The following is a 15,074-nucleotide window of genomic DNA, read 5'->3' as shown; positions in this document are numbered from 1 at the left end:
GCAACAAGTCCTGTATTAATTCAACCACCAAACTAACACAACAAAAACAAGCTGAAGACATAGCAAAGCATATCAGATGCTCCAGTGAAAAGACCTGATGAATATGCTTTGTACTATTAGGAAAATCACTAAAATACCAAATTACCCATACTCCTGATTCTGTAATGGAAAGGACAGAAAACTGCAGATCCTCTACAATATGCAAATGTTTCTGGTTCAGCAGATAGCCCAAATTTCATTTAGCATATCTGCTGAACCAGATAATGCAAATTTCCAAAGGCATAAAGCAAATACTGGGAAACAGAATTAACTTTCTCTCAAAGGATGATGAACCATTTAACCAACCTGCCACAATACAGGATATGCATCAAGCATTAGAACATAGTGCAGCAGATTCAGGTAATGTTCAGTATACATTCACAAAAAGTTAGAAACCTTTATTCAGTATCTAGTAGAGGCATCTTTTGTCCGAATTACAACCTGTATATGTCATAGAATGGATTACACTAGTTGTCTGAGAGAAACTATTTCCAGATTTCGTTATTCTTCCATCAGAATATTTGTCAGCTGCTGTACTGTGGTTGGTAGAGAACTGCAAAAGCAAGTTACCCTTTCCAACATATCCCAGATATTCTCAATTGGATTCTTCTCTGGAGAATTAGGCACCTAAGGTTTATGTCAGAAACCTTGGGGATATTCGTCAAACCATTCAAATACAAATTTGTACAATTGTTGTTGTTGTTGTTGTTGTTGTTGTTGAATAGCACAAGAGCTTTTGGTCATATTGTGCCCATCAGTGTATCTTATGCAGTACAGAAATTAGTTTTATTTTTGCTAGCAATAGTTGAATATGACCCCTAATTATATACATGAAAATAAATGGATTCATTTAAGATATGCAAATATTTCAAATACATTGGCACCATCTCCAATCATGTGCTTTAAAGGGAGAGCTTCTCATAGTTTTGAGAAGAAAGTAAATTGTCTGTCCTCTTGAAAATTAGAGCATTCTGTGAGTATGTGTTTTACTATGAACACAGTAAAACAGTTAGGAAACTAAAGAGGATTATTTCTGGTTAGTAAGAATGGATGAATAAGGTGTGTGTATCTAATGATTAGTATGGCAATGGCAACTTCTTGTTTGTTTGCTTTCTTGGGAGCCTGAGCTCCGTAACTGTGGTTCGTACTTTATTTGCTTTAGTTTATTAGTCGACTGACTATGGCCATAATAATGTCCATTGGTTTGTACAGTCTTTCTGGATGATAGACTTATAGTCATGAAATAGTACTTCAATGTGAGTCAGATTTGTGTTCATTCCCTAATATTCCCATGTGAGCAGGAGTCCAGCAAAAAAATGCACTACTTTTCCTGGAGTTATATTCAGAGCAGATTTTCTTCAGGATTGGATATATCACTAAGCAATTGTAAAACATTAATTGCACTGAGAGAGTCGGTATGTGTTATGTAGTTGGTATTACAAGCGAGATCAGTATTTTCCGGTGATAATTAAATTGCAAAGAGCTCAGCAGTAAAAATGCTTCATTCAGCTGGCAGAGAAACAGATATGGAAGTGGAAGGAAAGATGACTGCTACACCCACAGCAGTATCTGTTATAGAATCATCAGTATATGTTTCAGTGAAATGTGCATAACACTGCAAGTGAAATGCATGGAGTTGCCTAATGTTCAGGTTGGCTAGAGAGTGTATTCTCAATTTGCAGAGGTAATCATTACAGGATGACAAGTAGGAATCCCATTGGGGAACTGTATTATCTGTTTCTTGATGTATTTTGCAAAGCTGTATTTTCTGATTTTTCTCTAACTTGCATAGCCTGAGAGCAGCAGGTTTGTTTGTTTGCTTTCAATTTATTGGTGTAATAGGTAATTCACTTTGCAACAGAAAGATATGGCCAAAGCTTGGGGTGATACACAGACTAAAAGGTTAACAGTGGCTGCAGGCAGAGGCCAAAGTGATTCTTGCACTACATCTATTACAATGAGCAGCAGCCTGGAAAGCAAGGCAGTGGAGATTTCCAGGACTGCTGGGAGTCATAGTGGAACAAATAAATATATGGGCTGTGTTAGGGTAACTAAGAGTAGAAACAGGTGCATGTATACTTGCATGTACACCAATGCTAGGAGTATAGTTAATAAATTTGATGAGCTTGAAGTGCTAGTCAAGATATCAAAGGCAGATATTGTTGGAATATCAGAGACATGGTGTCACATAGATGTGAGCAGTGCAGAATTGGAATTTGGGGAGTACAATGCATACAGAAAGGATAGACAAGATAGGAAGGGAGGAGGGCTTATGCTGTTAGTTAAGAAACATAAAATCTAAGGAAGTGCATCCAATTGATGTTGGTGGACAATGCAATGTTCAGTCTGTTTGGCATGTGTTATAAGCCTAATGAATCAGATGAGTATAATGAACAGTTGTGCAGAGAAATAGAGTGGGCAAGTAAATCAGAATGTCTTATAATGGGGGATTTTAATTTTCCAGATATCAACTGGAACTTGTAGGTCACCTGCACACTAGCAAAACTTCTGTGGATTTATTGGATGACTGTTTTCTACATGTTCAAGAGGCAACCAGAGGGAGTAATACTCTTGATCTGATTATCAGCAGTGATTATTCATGCATTAAGAATTTGCAAATAAAGGAACCAGTGGGTGACAGTGATCACAGTGTACTGATGTGGGATTTACTTAAAGCGCAATAGCATAATTACGATCAAGGGTAAAGGGAAAGGTTTTTGTTTTCGTAAAGTTGACTACAGTGGTCGGAGACAGTTTTTAAATTCTATACAGTGGGATCAACTGATGTTACCAACGTTGAATTCTAAATGGGAAGCCTTCAGGGACTTAATTTTGGAGGTTACTAGGCTTTTCATTACAACTAAGAAATACTGTTCAAGGTGTAGGTCTAAATGGATGTCAGATGAACTAATGAGGCTTGTGGCAGAGAAGAAAAATTAATGGGATGCATGTAAAGTATAAGGTGACACAGAAGCCTATGGCAGATATAAACTAGTCCATAATCAAGTCACAAAGGAAGTTAGGCAGGTGAAGGCAGATTATGAGAAATCCTTGGCAAAGGATGCAAAGAAAAACAGCAAAGAATTCTTTTCTTATGTAAACTCTAAAAGGAAAGGGATGAATCAGATTGGACCACTTAACATAGATGGGTTGACTATTGATCATGCTCAGGTAGCTGATAAACTGAATGAGTATTTTGCATCTACATTCACACATAGGGAGTTATTCAATGAGGGGAGTGTCAGAGGTTTATCAAACTCTAACAGTGAGCTAAGTGATTTTGTAATAACTGAGAGCAAAGTGGAGGAGAAATTGTTGAAGTTAAACATAAAAAAGGCACCTGGGGTGGATGGGAGCTATCCAGTTATATTAAAGGAGGCAGCAAAGGGTGTAAGCAAACCCTTAGCCATAATTATGGTGGGACCAACTGATGATATTACCAATAGCAAATTCAAAATGGCAACCATTCAATGAATTAATCTTGGAAGCTACTAGGCTTTTCATACCAACTAAGAAATATTGTTCAATGTTTAGGCCGAAATGGATGTCAGATGAACTAATGAGACATGTTATTATTATTTGGTTTTTAGGAGCATTGGCAACTAAGGCCATATTGCTCCGGAGATATGCGGTGGTCATTCCCTGACCTTTCTGCATCCTCCATATTTGGTGGCTCACGGGCTCGAACCCCGGTCAAATCAAGAAGTGTGTGCTATGCACTGCTGCTCCTGCCCACCTGGCTACGGAGGCACCAATGAGACATGTGGCAGAGAAAAAAAAAAAAAAAATGCATGGGATACATATAAATTAATGGGTGACGCCTATGATAGATATAAGCTGGTCTGTAGCCAAGTCACAAAGGAGGGTAGGCAGGCAGAGGCAGATTACGAGAAATCTTTGGCAAAGGATGCAAAGTGTTCTTTACTTATGTAAACTCTAGAAGGGAAATGAATCAGATTGTTCCACTGGATACCGATGGTTCAACTGTTGATGATCCTACTCAGGTAGCTAACAAACTAAATAAGTATTTTGCATCTACATTCACACATGAGGAGTTATTCACAGAGGGGAATGCCAGAGGTGAATTAAATTCTGGCAGTGAGCTAGATGATTTTGTAATAACTGAGATCAAAGTGGAGGAGAAATTGTTGAAGATAAACATAAGAAAGGCACCTGGGGTGGATGCAATCTATCTAGTTATAAAGGAGGCAGCAAAGGAAGTAAGCAAACCCTTAGCCATAATTATGAGGGCTTCCTTGGACTCAGGGGAGGTACCCATGGACTGGAGATGTGCAAATGTGACCCCAATTCACAAAGGTGACAAGTAATTACAGTCCTGTGAGTTTAACTTCTGTTCCAGGGAAAGGAATGGAGGCACTGGTTAAAGAAGTACTGCAGGATCATCTAGACAAGAGTTCAGTTATAGCTTGGACACAGCATGGTTTTGTTAAGGGGAAGTCTTGTCTGACCAATTTGATTGGATACTATGATGTGGTCATAAAGGAACTGGATGCAGGGAATAACTTTGATATCATATATTTGAATCTTAGAAAGCTTTTGATACTGTTGCACATGGTAGACTGCTGCACAAATTGGAGCAGTGTGGCATTGGAGTCAAATTGCTGCTATGGATAAAGGGATGGTTGAGTGGGAGAAGACAAAGTGGTAATCAATGGACACTGCTCTTTGTGGACCAGTGTTATTAGTGGAGTCCCTCAGGGTTCAGTGTTGGGTCCATTGTTTTTGTCTGTATTTATTAATGATATTGATGATGGTATATCAGGGTTAATGTACAAGTTTGCAGATGATACAAAGGTTGGCAGGGTTCTTAATGACACTAATGACAGTACGCTGCTGCAACAGGATCTAGAAAAGTTGAGCAGATGGGCTGAGAGGTGGCAACTACGTTTTAACGTTGACAGATGTGAAGTACTGCATATAGGAAGCAGTAACCCCAGAGGAACGTATGAACTGTGTGGTACTACACTGACAGTGGTAAAGATTGAAAAGGACCTGAGGATAATTGTTGAAGTTTTCTGAGCAGTGCAGATGGTCTGCAAGAGTAGCTCATGGTGCCTTGACAATGATATACAGCAGTGGTGTCCAATCTTTTCCTGTACGGGTGCCATATTCAAAGTTAGATTTGTTTCACAGGCCGCACAGAGTAATTCGAGAAAAAAAATTGTCACATTTTGTATATCTTGTTACTCGTAAAATGAAATTTCTATTTTCGTGATACCGTTTTTTTCTTTTCAAGCTATATATTAAAAAAATGCAAATTCCCAGCACTTTTATGTGCACCAAATCTATGTCAGTGATTTATTTTTTTAGATTTTATTAAAATTATAAAAATTTAACTTACTTTACTTTTGCTTTTAAATGCTCATTTTAGAAAATTTACAACCTGAAAAGGATCACTGCTTTTCAGTATTACGGTGAATAAATAAATATAATGATAAACCTAAAATTGAAATATTCGAAAATTTTATTAAGTACAATACACAATAACATTTACTGGACAAAACTTAACATTTAATGAGATGATTGAGGCTGTATAGTTTTAAATAATTGTTCAAAATTTGGTTGCAAATTTGTTACGCCAGTCTCAATACATAATGAAGATTATGTCCTGATGGTATTTCTCAATGGAGCTCCAGGTCTCGATTGTATTTCTCCACTTGTTCTCCAAACCTGCACTCCTGAACTTACACCTGTTCTATGCCACCTTTATTCACTTTCTTATTCCAAATGTGTTTTTCCTTCTGCTTTGAAATTTGCTCATATCCAGCCAGTTCCTAAAAAGGGTGACAAATCCCTCCCATCCAATTACTTCTATTCTTTCTAAAGTAATGGAGAAATCACTTAACCGTCAACTCTTAAACTATCTAGAAAACTTCTGTCTGATCGCCAGTGTGGATTCCGTCAGTGTCAATCCATAGGTGATAGTCTGGCTTATGTTACCAATTTATGGACAAATTCAATGGAAAAGTTTGGTGAAACTCAAGCAGTTGCCCTTGACATCTCAAAGGCTTTTGATTGTGTTTGGCATAAAGATCTTCTAAACAAGCTTCCATCTTATGGTTTACCAACTGTTCTTTGTAATTGGTTATCCAGTTCTCTCTCTGACTGCTCACGGAGGTGATGGTAGATGGCTCTCTGTCTTCTAACTTCACTACTAATGCTGGTGTCCCCCAAGGTTCAATGCTTTCTCTCCATTCTTTTCTTCTTGTATATTAATGACCTTCTTTCATTGATCGGAAATCCTATCCATAGTTTTGCTGATGATAGCACATTGCATTCCACTTTCCAGTTTGAGAAACCTTGCCCTGCTCAATCGGCTTCAACTTCTCGAATATCCACAATTAATTCCATAAATGCCTATCTCCAGGTAATTCTCCAGTGGGGAAAAGACAACTTAGTTAATTTCAATCCTTCTAAAACTCAGTTTTGTCTTATATCTTGCAAAAAGATTCTTCTGCTCCTATGCTTATCTTTGGTGACACTCCGATTTCTAGGCAAGACAATATATTTCTTTTGGGGATTACCCTGACTTCTAATCTCTCTTGGCATAAGCACATTACAAATATTGCTTCCTCTGCATCTAAAAAACTCTTTTTCTCTCAGCATCATGTTTCTTCCAAACAGCTGTTCACTCTGTACAAATCGCAAATCCGCCCTACCATGGAATGTTGTTCCTACATCTGGGATGGTGCCCCCAAAACCTCTCTCAGGCTTCTAGATTCCATTCAGAAGAGGACAATTAGGTTAATTAATGTCTCCTCTCTAACAGAGTCTCTCCACTCTCTGTCTCATATACGTACTGTTCCTGCTGCATGCTTTTCTACAGGTACTTCCATGGGCACTGTTCTTCTGAATTGGCTTCTATAATTCCGCTCTCTCTTTCAAAACAGTCCGAACATGTGCCGCCACCAACCAACATCCATTTACTGTCCAACTTCAAATTCACAGAACCAATTTTTCATCTTCCTCGTTTATTCATTCAACTGCCGTTTTCTGGAACAACCTTCCTTCATACATATTGCCTGAAAATTACAGTGTATTTAACAGTTCAAGTCTAATGTCAACAAATATCTTCTTTCGTCTTCTCAACCTCCAACCCATGCACGGTACTATAGGTTGTAATACTTCTCGTGTTTGGGATTTCATAAAAAAAAAAAAAATTCTCATATGTTATTCTGTTTCTTTTTAAATATTTATTTGATTTTATGAGTGAAAAAAAAATCTGCTTGAAAACATACGTTTGGATTTCATGGCATTTTCTTTTATTTTCTTTCATTTTCTTTTATTTGCGGAACATCTCCAGATGGGAAAGCCTTGTAGAATTCAAATAGTTTATTTTTGCAGTTTGTATACTTATTTTTGAATTATATTTTGGCTTGAAGATCGATAATTTCAAGTTGAAATCTGGGATTGTAGTTTTCAGCCATAGAAGTGAATAGATTCTCAAACAAAAGCTTATGTTTTTTCATCAGATTTGATATCAAAAAATCGACTTTTAAACTTGTCAAAAAGTAATTGTAATAACGAAAGGCAACAATTCTTTGGAAATGTGTCTCCTTTAGCTCAGCACAACATTCAAAGTGAACTAAATTGTCTTGCTCAACTGGGATTTAAATAATAACTTATTCTGAAATGATTTGATGTCACCAAACAAATCAGACCAATTTTCCTCTCCTTTATAGTTTTAAATTAAGAGCATTTAAATTACTAGAAATGTATGTATGAATTGCAAGATGAAACAGCCACTCCACATTTGACAGTTGTTTTATTGGTTTCCCTTTTTCAGTGTTGAAACATTCGGTGATATTTCAACAGCCACATTAAGGCCATGCGATCTTGTAAATTTTGCAGTTGAAATAATGACATTTATAACTTGTTGGAGATCCAATACTTTCCTATAAAGAGCTTCTTGATGCACAATGCAGTGAATTCCAACTGGAGTTTAGTTTCAGCTCCGATATCTATCGTTTTCTTGGTTATTCTACCCATGAGCACAATGTTTTTACCAATCATATTTTTTGCACCGCCAGTTGTGACTCCTACCAGGTTTTTAATATTTAATTCCTAACTTTTCCATAGATTTTCACCTGTAATTATTCCGCACATACTCTGTAGATCAGCTAAATCTTCAGCTGGTAGAAAATTATCATTAATTCCACGTATGAAGATGAGGAGTTGGGCTCTGTCATTTACATCAGTATTGTCATCCAGTGCCACACTAAAATATTTCATTTGTTTTATGTTTTCCAGAAGTTGTTCAAACAAATTCTTTCCAATATCTTCTACTCTTCGCATAATTGTTTGTCAAGACAAACTTATGTCTTGTATCATTGTTCGTTTCTCTCTTCCACAACACTTAACAAATTCATCATCATCATTGAACGGTTTACTTTCAAAAGCGATCAAATGTGCAGTTTGATAACTGGCACGTACAGCAGATGGATTTCTTGACCTGATACCTTTTCAGTATGTTTTGTTGTTTTCTTAATTTGTTTTGTAACTTTGAACACTTTTCTTTTCACAGTACTCCTTTATGTTGCTCATAAGATTTATGATTGGAATCAGTGTCGTTTTAAATTATATTCTTTAAAAACTTACACAGTCTCCTGATGCACAAACACACTGCTTTTTCATGGTAATCAATGAAGAAATAGTCTTCAATTCACCTTGGATCAAAAACACGACACTCCAAATCGATTTTCCCCTTTTGGAACATTTTTAAGAATAATTTTTTTTAATTCAATACAAATTAATAATTAATTCAATGCAATGAACAAGCTATATCAAAATACATGACTGTATTTAGCATACATATACAACTGCACTGAACCACATGTACATGTTTGATACAGTCGAGCTGGATGCTTGCATGTCTGTACACGCAGTGGCGATCGATGCTGTTTTAGTTCACTTTCCACGGTGGCCTTATAAAAATTATTTGCGGGCCGTACGTTGGACACCACTGATATACAGGAATTTTGCAAGCAGGGATAATGAGGTGGTTATACCCTTGTATAAAGCAATGGTCAGGCCACACCTTGAGTACTGTATACGGGTCTGGAGGCCTCACTTTAGGAAGGATGTAGAGCTGCTGGAGCAAGGGCAGTGAAGGGCAACAAGATTAGTGAATGGAACAAAGGGTTGCTCTTATGAAGAAAGACTAAGTTTTGCAAATTACAGTGTCTGGAGACTAGGCACCTGCGAGGTGATCTGAGCGAGGTGTATAAAGCTTTGAATGGTTTGAGCATGCTCAATGCTGATGGGATTCTTCCTCTTGCACATAATAATTTCCCGAGAGGGCATAAATTCAAATTGAGGAAAGACAGTTGTAGGATAGATGTGCAGAAGATTGCCTTTAGCCAGCGGGTGGTTGATTGCTGGAAGAAACTCCCATCTGTTGTTGTAGAAGTTGATAGCTTAAATAGATTCAAGGCAGAACTAGACAAACATTTGGAGCAAGTGGATCAGTGAAATTAGAAGATTTGTGTGGGGTTTTTTTTTTTGGTTTTTTTTTTGGCTGATGCTATATAAGCTTTCTTGCATCATGTGCCTTTACTAATGCTAATTTGGGATTGACATAAATGAAGGGTTTCACGATCTGCACCCCATGTAATGGAAGAGATAACTCAGAGTATGTTCATTTTCTTTAAACAGGTCATTTGTATACATTTTAGGTGCTCTAAAAAGTTAAGCTTGTTGTCGAGAGTTAAACTCATAAGTTGGATGTTGTTAGTAACCAGGATGCATTTTCTGCTTCCTACACAAATGCACAGCAATAGTTTTTTGTTTGGACAGTTAGTCATTATCAATCCATAGAAGTAGTTTATTCAATGTAAGCTGTAGTTGTCACTCTTAGAGCATGTTTTGAGATTGGTATGAAATAAGGTCATCTGTATCAGTAAGGTCATCCTTATAGGAGGTTATGTGAGTACAGAATATGGAATGTTGCTTGTCATGTAGTTTATTCTACTCAAAAATAAGGTGACTCTGAGCACAGATCCCTGTGATATACGTTCTTGAACAGTATAACTATAAAAGGGCATTTTGATAGCACATCTGAAAAGTTCTATTGTGTAGAAAGTTTTAAATAAATAGTGGTAGATTGCTTTGTAATCAAAGAGTATGCAGGTCATGACTTATGCATTATCACCAGATAGCATCAAAAGCTTTCTGTATATCAATGCAGACCATTAACAAGTGTTTCTTTCTTGTGAAGGTACTGCATGTATATGATTCTGCTTTGACCATGAGGTCTAGGGAGGATCTATTCTTCCAGAATCCATATTGACTTAATGTCAATATGGATTCCGAATATAGATTTCAAGGTGCCAAATCAATTAAGGCATGAATCATCCTTAAATGAGTTTTACTAAGTCAGATTGGCTGGTAGTTGTTTGAATCTGAGTGATCCTTCCCAGGCATTGGAAAGGTCAGCACAATTGAATGATGATGTGAACTACAATAAGTGTTCTCTAGGAATATTTGATTATAGAAATGCAGAATAAGCTGTAATGTCTTTTCTTCAAAGTGTTACAACATTAGACAGAATATCTCATCAAGACCAGCAGCACTGCTGTGAAAGCTATTGATAGAATCTTTCACTTCACATATCTTGAAGGGTTGGTTGTAAGCTTAGTTTTTCAGCTATAGCTTTAATTGTTTGCAAGATGGGCTGTATACAGCTGATGCTGATACCCATATGGATGTATGGCATGGTTTCTTAACCTATGGGTTGCAACCCAAAATTGGGTTGGTTGGCATATTGAGTTGGTCGTGAAATATTTTCAACAATAACAATATTTTTGCCTAATAACATACGATACGTTACAAATGTACAAAAATCATTTTAAAAACCTTTAGAGCCACTATGCATCGAAAGTAACAGTTCTCAGTATTCAGAATTCGCTGAAACTTATCATAAACACGAGCCAGATGTAAACTGGTTCATGTTTATGTCGAGAACCGAGCTGCAAAGAACACTGCTCAGTCGACACATTACCATACCATGGCGCACAGAGCTGAAATAATTTCTTGCAGGATTACACTGATGTTCTTTAAACAAGTGTTAGCATTATTTTTGTATACGTATAGATTCTTAAAATTTAACCTACCCATAATGCCAAAACATGAATACAAAGAAGCATTTTTTAGAGCTAGGATTCACCTGCATTAATGATCGCAGAGTAGACAAACCACAGTGTGTACTATGTTATGAATCACTGAAGCCAAATAAATTTAAGACATTTTGAAACAAAACACAAAACGTTTACATTTACTGGTAAAGACTGCTGTTTTTTTTTTAATGAAAAGAACAGATCAAAAGACAGCATTTGGATGCTCCAAACAACAATATTGTGTATTCTGCTCGACAAGCTACATTGGTTTCCTATCATGTTGCTTGGCAGATTGCAAAGCAGAAGAAGTCTCATACCATTGGGGAAAATCTTATAAAACCAGCTGCTGTTGATATGGTGCGTATTACTTGTGGAGATGAAATTGTAAAGGAAGTGCAACAGATTCCCCTGTCAAATGATACAATTCATGTACGCATCATATATCATAAACACGTTTAAAGATATTAAACAGCAATTAATTGCAGTTATAAAAATTGGTCTATTTAGTATTCAGCTTGATGAATCGACTGATGTAAGCAACGATGCTCAACTCATGGTTTATGTATGATACCCAGGTGTAAAAGATATCGAAGAAGACATCTTATTTTGCAGACCAAGAAGATATTTTTCAAATGGTAGATTCTTTTTTCAAGGAAGAAGGATTGAATTGGAATCAATGCTTCAGTGTATGCACCAATGGTGCACTGGCAATGCATAGACAAAATCTTGCTTTAAGAAATCTGTCACCTGAGTTGTGCACTGTGTTAAATGAGATAATTCAGGTGGTCAGTTTTATTAAATCAAGGGCTTTCACAATTGTCAAATTTTTAAACAGATGTGTTCCGATTTTGGTGCTGAATATGAACACTTGCTATATTACTCTGAAGTCAGATGGCTGTCTCGTGGAAAATTGTTTCAGCGAGTTTTATCATTACGCAATGAGATTGAAATTTTTTTGACCGAGAAAAATCACCCTCTAGTATTGAGATTCTCCGATTCAAAGTGGATTCTTCAAGCAGCTTATCTTTCAGATATTTTTTTCCAAAATTAACAACTTAAATACATCTATGCAAGGGTGCAGTCACACTCTTATCGAATTAGCTGAAAAGATAACATGCTTCAAAGGTAAGCTAAAATTATGGAAGAAAAAAGTGGTAGAAAAGAAACTTGCCTCTTTTCCAACCCTTAATCAACTTATTGAAGATAAAAACATTAATTTCACTGACGCTGACATAAAAGAAATTATCGTCAAACATTTAGAAAACCTAATAGTAGAATTTGATCGGTATATTCCCAAAGGAGATATCTTCAAATATAATTGGGTATGGATGCCATTTAATTTCGAAGTAAATGACTTGCATGAAGATTTTGTCAATATTATTAACCTACAAGAGCAACTTGTTGAAATACAGACTGACCAGGCACTTCGCTACACTTTTAACAAAAGCACAGAGTCTTTGTGTGTGCATTTTGGTTGAAATTAAAAAGCGAAACACCATTGGTAAATGAAGCACTGAAAGTACTACTGCAACAACATTCATGTACGAGTTAGGGTTTTCAACTCTATAACAAAAACCAAATTGCAAAACAGACTGCAGCCTGAAGATGACCTAAGGTGCAGCCTATCTAATATAACACCAAGATTTGATGAGCTTTCAAAACTTATTCAAAGCCAAGGTTCACATTAAATCTTATTAATGTTGCTACCAATATAAGTAATGTATTTTGTATTATTAAAATATAAAATTTATTTAATTGTTACTGTATGTGTTATTTATTAATCTTTATTTGGGTCATGGCCCGAATTACGGAAACAGTGATGTATGGGTATTAGCATCAGCTGCATACCAATTTGAATTTAGGTTAATCAGCAGAGGCAAGTTTCCTTACAAATTAATAGCCATGAGTGGTTGCTGGTCCCCCATCCTAAGCCCAGCAAAGAGCTAGGGATGGAAGAAGGGGGGGCTTGTAACCAAAACATAACTATACAGCCCCCTCCTCATTCTGAGCACCCATGAACTAACATGGGGTCAGGGGGCTGCCACCAGAAGCAGGAGAGATGGGTAAAAGTCATGACACATTTGGGCTTGGATCTCCATGTTTGACTGACAGTCAGTAGGGATTAAGGCATCAAGAATGTTATTAATAGAATCCACTCACGTCATCATTAGATTTCCATTAGAAATCATAGTGAAGGATTAAACCTCTCCTCTAGGAAGTTTATTAGTTATTATGTGGTAAACCAGACCCCCAAGCGTCTGAGTTTCTGGATGTCAGTACAAGGTTTTGCTAAGGTTTTCTTCCTAATCCTAATCATGGTTGTGTTATTATTTCTGAGGACTCAGTATTCTTCTCGGGCCTCTTCAACTTACTGAAGAAGGAAAACGGAAGACCTGTTCTTGTTGGAGCTGTTTTCTTGCCTTGTTTACAGCTTTCCTAAGTGGCTTCGATTCAGAATACTCCAAAGGAACAGAGTACCTGATTTGACTTCCTCAGAATGGCAGTCACTATTATTCCAGTTAGATGTTGCCTGTTTGTATCTGGGTCAGAATAGAGAAGCTGAGGTGAGTCAGCAGAAAGCTGGGTCCTTCCCCCAAGGGAGCTAGCAGACAATTCCCAATTCACTTTCTTTGTATTACATTGGGCAACATCTCTTGGCAAAGGGGGTGTCAGATCCACAGAGAGCACAAAGGACAACGTGATGGGTCTGTGGTCCAAGGTAGACCAAGATTATTGGACCATCCGATCCAGGATTTTAGAAGCTACTACAGAAGTTGCCAATGTGACATTGATTGTACTTTCCCAGAGGGTACTGCTGTAGGCGGGAAGGTTCCCTAGTTGATTGAGTACTTGGAGGACTGAAGAGTTGATGTAATTTCTAAAGTTTTGCCATTGTGGGTTCCTATTTGGTCAGGGCTGAAACTATGCAAAAGCTGGGATCTACACTTGACATCCATTGCCATCAACAGTTCCTCCCTGGGACAAGATCAACAGCTGTTTCAAAATACTGGATTGTCCAAGTTATTTGTGTAGTTGATGCATAGGGAAGAAATCTTCATAACTGTAATATCAGGATTTCTAATGGCAATTGCAGCCCATGATCTAGACAAGAATTCAGTTATAGCTCAGACGCAGCATGGTTTTGTTAAGGGCAGGTCTTGCCTGACCAATTTGATTGGATACTATGATGTAGTCACAAAAGAACTGGATGCAGGGAATAACTTTGATATTATATATTTGGATCTTAGAAAGGCTTTTGATACTGTTGCACATGGAAGACTGCTGCACAAATTGGAGCAGTGTGGCATTGGAGGCAAATTGCTGCTATGGATAAGGGGATGGTTGAGTGGCAGAAGACAGAGAGTGGTAATCAATGGACACTGCTCAACGTGGACTAATGTTATTAGTGGAGTTCCTCAGGGTTCAGTGTTGGGTCCGTTGTTGTTTTCGGTGTTTATGAATGATATTGATGATGGGATATCAAGTTTAATGTCCAAGTTTGCAGATGATACAAAGGTTGGCAGGGTTGTTAAGGACACTACTGACACTATGCTGCTGCAACAGGATCTGGAAAGGTTGAACAGATGGGCTGAGAGGTGGCAAATGAAGTTTAACATTGACAAATGTAAAGTACTACATATGGGAAACAGTAACCCCAGAACAACGTATCAACTCTGCGGTACTACACTGACAGTGGTGGAGAATGAAAAGGACCTGGGGGTAATTGTGCAGGCAGATATGAAGTTCTCTGAGCAGTGCAGACGAGCTGCAAGAGTAGCTCATGGTGTCTTGTCAATGATATACAGGAATTTTTCTAGCAGGGATAAGGAGGTGATTATTCCCTTGTATAAGGCAATGGTTAGGCCACATCTTGAGTACTGTATACAGGTCTGGAGGCCT

At 37.4% G+C, this 15,074-nt stretch overlaps 1 protein-coding gene across 1 annotated transcript in view; it reads left to right on the top strand.

Moving 5' to 3' along the window:
* The window catches only part of LOC150076305 (transient receptor potential cation channel subfamily A member 1 homolog), a 379,883-nt gene that overhangs the window by 37,487 nt on the left and 327,322 nt on the right, over positions 1–15,074 (top strand). The window lies entirely within an intron of this gene.

Source organism: Mastigoproctus giganteus, chromosome 13, assembly GCF_048544385.1.
Source record: "Mastigoproctus giganteus isolate SK-2022 chromosome 13, ASM4854438v1, whole genome shotgun sequence".
Lineage (NCBI taxonomy): Eukaryota > Metazoa > Arthropoda > Arachnida > Uropygi > Thelyphonidae > Mastigoproctus > Mastigoproctus giganteus.
This window is presented reverse-complemented; position numbering and strand designations above follow the sequence as displayed.